Raw genomic sequence first — 13,580 nt, 5'->3', positions numbered from 1 at the left:
TCCCTACTTCCACCCCATTTCACGGAGGCAGCTTCCTATTGTAATTGGGACACAGACTATTTATAGTAACACCTACCGGCTCTACCATGACCTTGAGCAAACAGCAATCATTTTTGAGCCACAGTTTCTTCATCTGCAAAATGAGATGAAAATAGTTACCTCAATGTGCTGTTGTAAGTAATAAGCTGTTAGAATATATAAAGTGCTTATAGCACAGTCTTACACATAATAAGGGCTCAATTAATGTTAGCCGGGCATGAAAGAAGATGTTTACACTTCTCTAAAAAAGTGTTCCTTTTACAGTTCCTAAATGTCAAAGGGAATGTGTTCTGGAATTTTTTTCTTTATTTACATGTGTCATTGTTAATAACTGCAAATCTCTGTAGCCCAGAGGCAGATTCTTGAAAGGAAATATAACTGCAAAGTTCTGTATGCTGCTAAAGGTGTCAAAGGGAAGAGAGGTGTTTTTTCTTTTGCAATCACAGTAACTTCAGTCAATATCAGGTGGTTATATTTGAATCAACCACATAATTTCATTGAAAATAGAGGTCGCTTGAAGTTCCCTAATTGGTTTTATTGTTGATAAGCAAACTCTCTCTGCTGCCCCCTACAAGCCAGATAATATGTCTGATAGGCATCATTTTCTGACCTATATTTCCTTCTATTTTTTTTTTTTAAGTGTGCCAATGCAGTTCATTTTGGCTTAAGTCAAGCAGCATGGCAAAAATTAAATAAGCAATATTAGATTTTCTCGACTCTATTTGTCTTTATCATAAATTCTCTAAAATATTTCACTATTTATTATGCAGTATAAGATTGAGACTTTCCTAGACATTGAATTCATACCACTTAATACGCAATTATCTGACAGAACTCAGAAATATTACATTCATCCAAATTCAAAATTAAGCTAAGAATCATAGAGAAAAAGTTATATTTGCAAAAATTTATAATACAAAATTGAGGATGAACTGTTTGGGTGTCCTCAACGAAGAAAGATTTGTTTTCATTTGCTATAAAAACTTAAGCTTTCATGTTTTCAGAGACCGAATCTAATGTACTTTTATCTAATTTTTCAGGCAAAAATTACTAAATTACCATGACTGTAACAGCAATACTAAGGAACAAGCAATGCCAAATTATCCTAAGGAATATATTTTATAGCAAAAGATTTCAATTACCATAATTTTGGTGCTAATCCAAGGGTCCTTCTGTTAGTAACTTTATAAAGGACAAATAATTTTTTATAATTTTTATAAAATCTTTATAAAGGACAAATAATTTTTTTTTAATTTTTATTATTTTTTATTTATTTATTAACACCTACAGCGCCTGGTATTTCTAGGTGGTCTTTCATCCGAGTACTAACCAGGCCCTATCCTGCTTACCTTCTGAGATCAGACAAGATAGGGCACTTTCAGGGTGGAATGGTCACAGACAAATAAATTTTTAAAAAACATCAACTGCTTGGGGATTCACAACAAATGAAGTAATCATTCGTTTGATGTGTGAGCATCCGTGCTTATTTCATATTTAAATTGGCTGAGTTTTCCCTAAAGCAGAGTTTACTGAAACACTCCCCACCCCCCAAGAGCTAAGTAAGGAAGTTTTTAGATGACTCTTACTCTTGACTTTTAGTTCTTTGGACTGTTATATGATGAACAGTTTCCTTTTTTATTTGCTATAGAGGCTTATTGATTTCATTTTCCTTAAAGTAGTATGTGCTGATTTTTTCAATTTCATTGAAATATTATCCTTCTTCAATCTGTGGTATGAGTATGGGATCGTGGGCCCATTTATTTGTTGTTCATTTTTAGCTCTAAAAAATGCACCTCTGCTCCCATGTTTTCTTTGTAATGTTTTCAATGAACCACGAGACTTACTGAAGTTGTGGAAATGCAATGATCCATGCGGCAAGCCAATAACAGCACAAAAAATACTTCCAGCTAGAGCAGAACATACACATTTCTGAAAATCTGAGGTCTTGGTTGTCTGTCTTGTCTCCTAAAAATTGGAAATTATTTTAATTATCACATGTGTACTGCTAAAGCTGTGAACAGGTGGGTTGTCATAAGGTTCAGGATTGATAGTTTTCAAAAGGATTTTTAATACTCAAAATTGAAATAATGGCCAGTATTACTTCCAGGATGTGCCGTAGTGACAATTTGTTTAATGTAGTACTGGGGAGTTTGCAGGGAGAACATTTATAAAAGCTTTTATCTTTTGAATAGTAATCAAAACTATTGCAAAAAGTGCAATTAGTTTCTAAAATGGGTGTTGTATTAGATTGCTGTAACAAACTTAGTGCCTTAAAACAACGTACATTTATTTTCACTATTCTGTAAGTTAGAAGTCTGACACTGGTCTCACTGAGCTAAAATCAAGGTATCAACAGACTGCATTATTTTCCAGGGGCTTTGGAGGAGAATCCATGTCCTTGCCTTTTCTAGCTCCTACCACATTCCTTGACTTATGATCTCCATTCTCCATCTTCAAAGACAGCAATATTGACTCTCTCAGCCCATCCTTCCACAGTCACATTTCCCTCTGACCACTAAGAAAGTTTCTTTGCTTTTAAGGACCCCTGTGATTAGGTTTAGCCTACCTGGAATCATGGATAATCTCCCATCTCAATTTCCTTAACTCAATCCCATCTGCAAAGTTATTTTTTTCCATGTAAAGTAACACATTCATAGGATCCAGGGATTAAAACATGAACATCTTTGGGGAACCATTATTCTGCCTATCACAGGTACTATTTTCAACACTAAGAAAAATGGACATATAAGGTATACTCACTATGATCTCTAACAGTAAATAACCTACTATTTATATAAACTTTCCCCAAACCCACAACCACAAATCTTACTTTCCACAGAAATATGGAAGAACAGAATTGCTATTAAAATTACTTTGATTCACTTTGAAGAATTTGAAATTAAAATAACTATGATTGGGGTGTGTATGTGTGTATTTGTGTGTTGTCTGTGTTTTCTATTTTAATCTTTTGCAAAATATCTTTTCCTGTGATTATACTCTGAATCAGATGGATCTGATTCAAATTGTCATAGACTGGATGGTGGTATCCGATCTGCTTTTCTCCTGACTCCAAATCCCCCTCCATGATTATCATCATTTCTCACGTATCTTTAGTACAGAAGACCTTGGGTCATTCAATTATAAATGCATCTGACAACACTAAGAAATGGGCTGGCACTGAGTAGGAGAAGACAGATTACCATATTCCGGAATGCCGACTGATTGAATACTTTATACATAACTGTCAGGATATGTTATTTTCCACAGGTACAGCACTCTTTCCATTCCTGCCATCCACAGACAGAAATGGTTGCTATGAAAATCTGATAAAGAAAACTTGATACTTCCTGAGATCAACCAGGCTGACTTCCAAGCAATGTCAAATCATTTACTTTACCTTGGCTGTCATCCTTTGCACTGGATCTTGTTTTTAAGCAAGGCTTACAACGAATTCATAAATAGGCATTATTTTCCCCTGTTTTAGAGAGGAGGTGCCTAGAGTTCAGAGTAGCTGAGTAAAGTATCTAAGATCTCACAGCTAAAAAGTATTAAGGTATACTGGCTTTCAAGAAAAAATTACAGGTATGACAAAAGACAAGAAAAAACACAGTTTGAAGAGGCAAAGCAATCATTAGAACCAACCTCAGATATGACACAGATATTGGAATTATGAGATAAAAAAATTTAAAAAATTATGGTTAATATGCTAAGGGCTCTAGTAGAAAAAATAGACCGCATGAAACAACAGATGGGTAATGTAAGCAAAGAGATGTACATTCTAAGAAAGAATCAAAATAAAATGCTAGAAAGCAAAAACTCAGTAACAGAAATGAAGAACGTCTTTGATGGGTTTCTCAGTATACTTGCCATGGCCATGGGGAAAAAAACCCAGAGTTTGAAAACCAGTCAGTGGATTAGAACTAGAGACATCACTGAGAATTCATGCTTAGCTTAATAAAGACACAGGTGTTACATGTAAAATTATTTATAAATATGTGTGTATACGTAGGCTAGTACACACACAGAGAGATTATTTTAAAGAGACAGCACTAACATAAAGCAGTAGTATAACTGGGGGTGGTCTTGCCACTCAGGGAACATTAGGCAATGTTTGAAGATATTTTTAGTTGTCATCTTTTGCAGAGAGGTACTACTGGCATCCAGTGAGTGAAGGCCAGGGATGCTGTTAAATATCCTACAATGCATAGGGGAGTCCTTCAAAACAAAGAATTTTCCAACAAAAATGATCAATAGTGCTAAGACTGAGAAACCCTGAGTGTAAAGCCACACCTTTTTAAAACTCTGAGGGGCATTTTTTTTTTTTTTTAGAGTGACTCTATCAGGCAAGGGTCTTAGAAGGATACAAAAGACTCATTCTGCTAAAACCTTAGAAATGGATTCAAAGGAGCCTACATATGCAGCTACGGCAGCTTAAGGAGACGGGCAAGTGATATGGAGGCTCCCAAGATCTACTGCAGAAAGCTGTTACCTGCCGCAGACATGAAGAATCCAGGGCATAGAGACGGTATTTGCAGAGCCTGCTGAGAACTGGAATTATGGAAAGGAGGGCTACTTGGAAGGAGCTTTGGTCACAGATACTCCCAGAATTTGGTGCTGAAGCAGGACAGGAACAAGGGAGAAAATACCCCAATGTCTCTCTTCATTTCTTCAGATCTCCTACCAGACCCAATGGGAAGCCAGAGGACAAAGATGCCCAGGGACTGCAGGCTTCACGGTCAAGCCTCGCAGGGCACAAAACAAGGCAGAGCAGAGTTTAGGTTCTTCTTGCAGTAAATCTGCAGGGATGGGAGTTGGGTGGAGAAATGGCAAACACAGAATAGCCAGCAGAGTGGTCTTTCTCACTTTTGCCTTAGCATGCTTCTCAGGTACTGATAGCCAGTGAAAGGCATAGCAATGGGGACTAGAGTCCACGGTGCCAACACTTATATGAGAAGTAAAGTACTGTTTCCCAGGGTAGTCAGCTAATCTTCCAAGCCATTGCCACATGCAGCAGTTCTAAGCAGAATACAAACTGATGTTCAAGTTCGATATTTCCCAAAGAACTCATGCCTCATGGTCACCTACTGCTGGTTTTAAGGCAGGAATCAGGCGTGTGGCTGATCGGTTCTATTGATAAGGTTGTGGGGTGGAAAGAAGACTGGGTTGTAGCCAGGAAGTCAGGGTTCAAACCAAGTTCCACTCCTCACTAGCTGTGTGCCCTGGGGAAATCCTCAGATTTCCCATTTGCAATAAAGAGCAACTGTATAATTACAGAGCTGCATGAAACTGGAGATCCTCCCATCCCATGTGAACCATCTGAGGCCCTGAGGGGTGAAGAGAAAACCTTATTTATTCCAGCTGGAACATTTCCAGCAACTGTGGCAAGAGCCGATCAAACCAACCCAAATCTCAAAGCAAAAGCTTTGTTAGCTGCTGAGACTCTCAGGGAGTCCAAAAAAAGCATCGTGCTGTAAAGGTAAGCCTACTGGTTGACGGGATATTTTCCTGTGTCTTCTCTAGCTACCCTTCATGTACTGTCCTCCCAGAAGGTGTTCTCAAAGTTCTCCATATGTGTGTAGCATCCACCTGGTGTCACCCTTCTTTACGGGGTCCTAAGTGCACTCCGCTCCTTTCCAGGTACTCAGAACGTCTCTTCTCCTGGCAACTGCATGTATTATCATCTTTCTGTGTTCTAGGTGATGGCTACATCCTTCTGCAATCCCTTGAAAGTCTTCTCCAAGGTTATGCCCCTTTCAATGATGGATTATATAAATCCCTTCCCCCCAAAAGAAAGAAACACACACACACACACACACACACACACACACACACACGCACACGCACACGCACACACACACACACTTTTCAGCTTTCAAGTTGCCCTTTGCAGTATCTTTGATTTTTCACTGCACATCCCCCGTGCCTCCCACATGGCCCATTGTGTCTGCAGCCCTGGGCTAGCCCAGCCCCTGTGCCATGTATTGCAACTTTATAAGTGTGCTTCCTAGCCCACGAGGTAAAGGCCAAGGGCTCTGAGGTGATCTTGAGATGGGTCAGCCTTCCTGAAACTTCTGCCCTAACAGAACCCTTCTTAGGTTGCTCGTCATTCTCAGTGCAATGTCGTTAAATATTTACCACCTCACTAGCCCTTTCACCTCTGAATTACACAGTGATGTAGCTGGAAATTTAGGGCACTCGAGCAAAAATATTTGGAACACATTATGGTTATTGAATTGCAGAACAAAATTTTCTAGTCTCCTTGCAATTCAAGTGCCATTTAAATGGTGTTTATAACCACAGAGAGTGAGGAAAGCGGAGCAACCAGCAAGATGTTTCTGATTCCTCTGATCACTAGGACCAAGTTAGTAAAGTGGAGTTGGAAAAATGCTTCATTTCTCAGTTCTCTTCTACTCCCTAAACTCTAGCTTTATGGAAAGGGTCTAGGAAAGTCTTGGCCAGAAGCAAATTTTTGATAATCTGGGTTCGTGGAGAGCTATACATAACACATTTGTATTAGTTATCTGTTGCTGGGTGAACTATTGCCTCAATACTTAGTGTCTTAAAAAATTAACGTGTATGCTCTCACACAGTTTCTCTGAGTCAAGAATTAGGGAGCAGCTCTGCTGGATGGGTCTGGCTTAGGGTCACTCCTGAGTTTGTGGTCAAGATGTCCACCAGGACTGCAGTCACCTGCAGGTGACTGGGACTGGAGGACCCACTTACAAGGTGGCTCACTCACATGGATGGCAAGTTAATGCTGGTGGTTGGCAGGAGGCCTCAGTTCCTCACCATGTGGACCTCTCCAGAGGGTTGCTTGAATTGTTCTCATAACATGGCACCTGGCCTTCCCCAGAATGATTCAAGAGAACAAGGGAGATGCTGCAATGTCTTCAATGACTTAGCCTTAGAAGTCACACACTGTCATTCCTACGATATCAATGAACACCAGGAGGCATAGTTCACTAAAGGCCACCTTGGGTCTCACTAGATATTACCCATTTCTAATGGCATTCAAAGTTTTCAATAAAATATATACCCAATTTAGTAATCAATAAATATTGTGGTAATGAAAATCATGCGGGAATATCTAAGTATGACTTAAAGAATTGAATTTATTACTACCTTCCAAAGCTTGTGAGGCTACACCAAAGTCTAACCAAACTCCATATGTTCCTACAATTCCCTTTTCCTTAGTTTTGGTAACAGAGTTTCTAGAAGACCCATGCCTCAGTCCTGTAACCTTGAAATTGTCACAAGTGCTTGCAGTTAAGTCTTAAATTCATGTCTCCAACATCTTTGAAGATTAAGAATATTTTTATCTTTCAAAAAGCTTTATAAAAATTGATATGAATTGCCATGCTTAGGAAGTAACTTAAATGGCAGCTGTGATTCTGTCCATGTTTTTTCAATTTGTTGAAATTAGTTTGTTTATGTAACACAGTGCACACAACCTGCATTTCCAAGAGCACGTCTGTATGTGTGTCATCACATTTCAGTATGTATGGAGTCTTTGCAACAATTAGAAGGAATTTCCATTTTATTAAAACCCTCAAATCATTTTCATTTTAAAATGATGTTCTAATTAAATAAGGAATTTCTAAGGTCATAACATTCCAGGTACAATTGGTTTGCAAAGGACCTTATCCATGTTCCACTAGAATGACACAGTCGGTATAATAGGCTTTCAACATATGTGATTCAGGTGCAGACTTTGGGAAAAATAAGCCAAATGAGAAAGAGTAGTGCCTTGTATTTGCAAAATTAGAAGCCAGTTGAGATTCATCTTCTTTATCTCAGTGTCATCCTGACACCTTGTTTCCAAGTTGTCAGGTCTGCTACCTTTGTTTCCCAGATACTCGACGACTCCACACCACGAGAACCTAGGTTTTCAATCTTTCTATGATGTACTGCTCTTGTAAGGTACTTATTTGGCATCTTAAAGTAACCCAGCCACAACAAAGCATTCAGAAGGTTCTCCATTTGTGCCAGACCTATTTTTAGGTCATTACACTATTGTAATGACCTAAATGATCATTACACTATTTTTGCAAACCAATTCTTTGTACTCTGTCTCTAAGTGCTTTCTTTGGCTGCAGAGCATAGCAGATACAACTCCATAGGAAACTCAATGGAAAGCTATAGTCTTAAAACCTAAATGAAGTAGTACTTATAATCCAAAGAGCTTTCTTTCCCTGTCATAACTGGCACCCTGACATGACACCAACCATGAAGAAACAAGCCCTAATTGACATCATGGCAAAAAGCCAAGCCAAAGGCTTGTAAGTACAGAACAAACCTCTTAACCACCAGGATGAGGTCATTTGTACTGGTGCAAATCTAAAAGGTTAGCACAGCCTTTCCAAGCAAAGAGGGTCATACTCATAAAAACTTAGAGTCACATGAAATGGAATGAACCATAGCATTCAGTACCACACAATATAAATGAACTAAACATTCTCTTCCAGAGAAAGTCACCTAATAAATCCCATCAGCATGTATTTAATCGAGGTAGTTTAAGGGATCTTAAAAAATAAAAAATTCTAAATACTGGTGAGTTTCCCTTGGAGAAATATAACCAAAGTTGTCACTCAGTGGGAATTATGATTAGCATTACTTTCTAAACAAGCAGTAATTTTGATTACAAAGCTTAAACAGCATTTTATAAGGAAAAAATGAAGAGAAACAATAAGCCAGAGCCAAGCAAGCCAATTATTACCAAACATACCAATGGGAAATGCTTAAAGTCTATGCAATTTAGACACTTTGATCAAATATTGTTAAATTTTAATAAGAAACAAACTCGTATGTGGTACATCACACTTCATTTTAACTGATGTGTTCTGCAAGGAAGCAATGTTAGAATTTTTGTAAAATTAAAGCTGTTTAGCTGGATTTCAGAGATTTTCTTTGCAATTTTTATAAATTGAATACACTGGGTAAATCTGGTACAGCAGTTTCAGTACAGTCATCCTTTGATATCCACGGGGGATTGGTTCCAGGACATCCCCTTGGATACTAAAATTCAGGGATGCTCAAGTTTCATATATAAAATGGCAAATACTGTATTTGCATATAACTTATGCACATCTTCCTGTATACTTTAAAGCATCTATAGATTACTTATGATACCTAATACAATATAAATTCTATATAAATAGTGTTATATTGTTTTGTTTATACTGCATCGTTTGGAAAATAATGACAAGAAAAGAAAGTCTGTACATGTTTACTGCAGATGCAACTGTTGTAGGTCCAAGTACACAGTACACTCAGCAACCACGTAACTATTTTTTTTTTTTTGGAATATTTTTGATCCAATGTTGGTTGAGTCTACAGATTCAGAACCTGAAGATACAAACGGCCAACTATAATAATAATAATAATAATAATAAAGCACAAAGAGAACATGATTTGGTTTAATCATGTTAGAATTTTTCCTAAGTATTTTTATTTTGCAATCAAAAAAAAAAAATCTGTTCTACTGAAGGCTTAATCAAGTGAAAACTTGGAGTGTAGCCAAATTCACATACTTATTAAGGGGAGGAGGATGGTGTAAGACACTAGTCTGATTTATTAAAATATGTGGATTATGGAATAGTTTTTAAGACATGCTGTGTAGTGAGAGATAACACGTTGTTTTGTAAAGAGCAAGATGGTTGGTAACCGAGTCCCGGTTTCAGTGTGTATTAGCTTGTGACCTTGGACAAGTCACATCCTTTTGGATTTGAATATTTGTTCTGTGGATCTAATTTAAAAATAATTCCTTTGTCCATCTCACACGGTTGAGGTGATGATCAAATGAGATCAGGTACACAGAAGAACATTGTAAACGCTTAAGTTCTGGATATATATGAAGTATTTTTATTATATTCAAGTCTATGCAGTAGCAACTTAAGCCAATAAAGAGTTGCCCAATACTGATCTTCAAGGAATATAATGAGTACCTGACTGTATTTTAAATTAACACACCAACTTTGTGTAAGTAACTACTGCTTCTTCAGTACTCAATAGTTGTTTCTCTTCAATAAGCCATTCCCTTCATGCTCTTTTCTTCCTTATAATGAATATGATCATCTCTTTTTTGCATTAAAAGTACAAAGGAAAATTGCAATTCATCACCTGCCCTTTCAGTTGTTTCAACTCACTTATGAAGTGAATGGTTACTATTTGCTAAATTCAGTGGGAGATAATCTGGTTTGTCTTTCACTCAAGAGCTTTTAACCAATAGAGACATAGTGATGATTGCATATAATTAACTATAATACAAAGCAGATGAAAGAATACTTATAAGGATGGTCCAATGTTCTGTCGATGCTCTAAGGAAAGATTCTCTCTAGAGAGAGATTTAGAAAAGTTTTATAGAGGGGAAATTTTATTAGAGTCGGTTCAATAGCATGTTCTAGGCAAACAGACATAGAGTATGGAGGCAAAGAGTAGACTAATTAGGTTAGAAGATACATTGCATGGGGGAAGTAGAGGGGAACTATGGCTGCAAAGATAGATTGAGGCTACATCAAGAAGGATTTTAAAAGTGAAAACAGGCCTAGCAAAAAGCCAATAAGAGAAGAGAAACAAATATTTTCTTTTCTCTTAGGAGAGTGTGTCTTATTATTATTTTTCTTGTAACAAAAGCAATACATGTGTCACAAAATAACAAAAACAAGCAAAGAAGAAAGTAATCACTTAAATCTCACAATGATTCTGTTGTGTTCTAATTTTACAAAGTGAGAAATTCAGCTTAGAGAGAATAAATATTGCCCAGGTTCATTGAAATGGACTGAGTTGTGTTCCCCTCCCCAAATTTTATATATGGAAGCCCCAACCCCCAGTTGATGGTGTTTGGAGGTGGGGCCTTTGGAAGTTAACTAGGTTTAGATGAGGTCATGAGGGTTGGGTCCTGATCTGAAGAGATTAGTGAAAGAAGAGATATAAGAGAGCTTTCGCTCTTTCTCTCATGGAACTCTTACAAAGAAGATGTCATGTGAACACATAGCAAGAAGGTAGACATCTACCAGCCAGGAAGAAAGATCTCATCATAAACTGGCCCTGTGGCACCCTAATCTTGGACTTTCAGCCATCAGAACTGTGAAAAGCTGAAGTCTGTTTTTTAAGCCACCCAGTCTGTGTCGGTTATGGCAGCCCAAGCTGAATAATACACTCATGTGGCTAGGCTCACACTTTTAATCTCAAGAATAAATGAAAATAATATAATCTACACCCCAAAGCTAAGACAAATAATAATAACAACAGCTACATAATGGTTTAAATACTTTACATGTATTAACTCATAAAATGCTTACTATAAAGTTATGAAGTTTGTTCTATTATTATTTCTTAATACACTAATAAAATAATTTAATATACATTATGAAAATAAAATTTGAACTGCAAAATAAAAAATAGGGTATGATTAATAACCCAGGATACTCTCTTAATAATGGTAGATTGGATTCGATATGCATACACAACTCTAAGTGAAAATTTTTTTTGTTTTATTTTTTGTTTTGTCTATAATTAATTCCTAGGCTAACAGTGTTCCTGGAACAAAATTTTTGTAATTTCATGCTTCGGCTACTCATGGTGAAAAATTGTAATGGTCTTGAAATAGAAGAATCCAGAATGTGTGACAAGCATATACGCATGGGATACAAATACGCAGACTGACTGGCTCTGAAAATGTTTATCTGTTTAGAAGCCTAAACTTGAAGATTTTTAAGAAAATTCACAATAAGACACCTGATCATCTGGGTATTCTGAAGCACACGCAACCATTACACACCATTAATGATCTATCTAGAGAATAAATTATCTTAGTTAAATTAAGACCTTGTTGCAATAGAAAAATTGCTAAAGGAGAAAGCTATGTGCTTACTCATCAGCTTGGAAGGATCATGAAAGGACCAGGATAGCATAATTAGTGCTAATAGAAAAAAAAAAATGACATGAGAGACTGAGTTCTTATAAAATTATAATAGTTTTGAGAATTAACATTACGAATTCATTTAAATTGAAAAATTGAAAGATTTCATCAAATCCACTTCTCCCTTCAAGATTTTCTCTCCCTGCCCACAGATCTTGTGAACTCTTTCATTTTTAAATGTTTTCTATACTCTTTATTTTGTTTCAGAAAAGCGGCATTTTGATTTTAGAGAAGAAAAATCTCATCCCAGGACATATCTCCAATCTTACAAAAATCGTTTTTAAAAACTAAACTATAACAACTATAATACTTATAACAACTATAGAAAATAACAATTATAATAATACAAAGTTTAGACCTTCTCTGTCTTTTGATAATATGATACCACGTGCATTAACCAAACAGCTTAAGCACTTAGGCATCAATTCTCCATTCAATGATATCAACCAATAAAGTGGATCTCTCACACCCATAAAATATATTCAACAGTTACATGTATTCTTGTATTGTAGCAAAATCAAATTAATCATAAAATAAAATTAATACAATGATATTAATTATATGCACAAAGATGTCTTCAAATAACGGATAAAGAACATCTCATTTCCCAACCTAAGTTCTAAAATAATTGAGATAAGATAAAAAAAAAAATCATCAGATAGAGACCAAAAATAACTCCTTTGTTAAAGAGATTCTTTTAGAAAATCTGGTTACATCTGAATCCCAAGATTAGGCAGACTTACAAAGCAGCACTGAACTAGGGAGGACTCCTTACCTGCAGGCATGGGGTCCATCCACAGAAGGAGACAGAGGCCATACTGACTCTCCAAAGGCAGATAGCTATTTTATAACAAAGTAAATTTAAAAAAATTATTTGCATCATATAGCTGCTTTGCATAAATGATTTTTATTTAGTGAAATATCTGTTGCAGAGTTTATGAACTATTACAGGTAAATCTGTGGTTCACAGAGGTATACCTTGGAGTAATAGCAAGCATTTTCTGATATTTTCATTGCTTAATAATTCTTCTTTTCTGTCAGGAACTAAAGTCAGGTGTTCCAAACCAGTCTTAATTCTAATTTTTACCTACTGTGTAATTAACTGATCATCTTCGGCCCCAAGTCTATATGAGAGGATTGTATGTGTAATACTGTCAGACGGGATGGCAAACTGTGATGCTGACAGGCATTTTAAGTGAAATGTCAAGGATATGTTGAACAACAACGATGTATGTGCTTTGTAAATTCATCCTCATATATTACTGAACCATATTGGTTTTTCTTCTTTATGGTAGACTCTTCCCAACAAAGTGATCCTTCCCCCCAGTTTATTTCAGCAAACTGAGCAGCTGATAGGCACTCAACATTTGTGGAGGTCTATTAATATCTGTCATTAACGGGCATTGTATTAGTCTCCAGAGGCACAATTTCTGTCCTTGAGGAACTTATAGTCTACTCAGAGGAAAATATTCAGTATAGTATTAAGTTTGCTACATCCTCAAAATACAAAAAATTAGCCTTCTTGGGATCTATTTCTGACAGCATCTCCAAGGAACATTTTGTGGGGAATTGATTTTCAGTAATAATGTAGCACAGGCCTCAAATTGTTCATAACTTGTTA

The sequence above is a fragment of the Pteropus vampyrus genome, unplaced genomic scaffold (genome assembly GCF_000151845.1).
Source record: "Pteropus vampyrus isolate Shadow unplaced genomic scaffold, Pvam_2.0 Scaffold400, whole genome shotgun sequence".
NCBI lineage: Eukaryota > Metazoa > Chordata > Mammalia > Chiroptera > Pteropodidae > Pteropus > Pteropus vampyrus.
The sequence above is the reverse complement of the archived record's forward strand: the minus strand, read 5'-3'. Positions refer to the sequence as shown.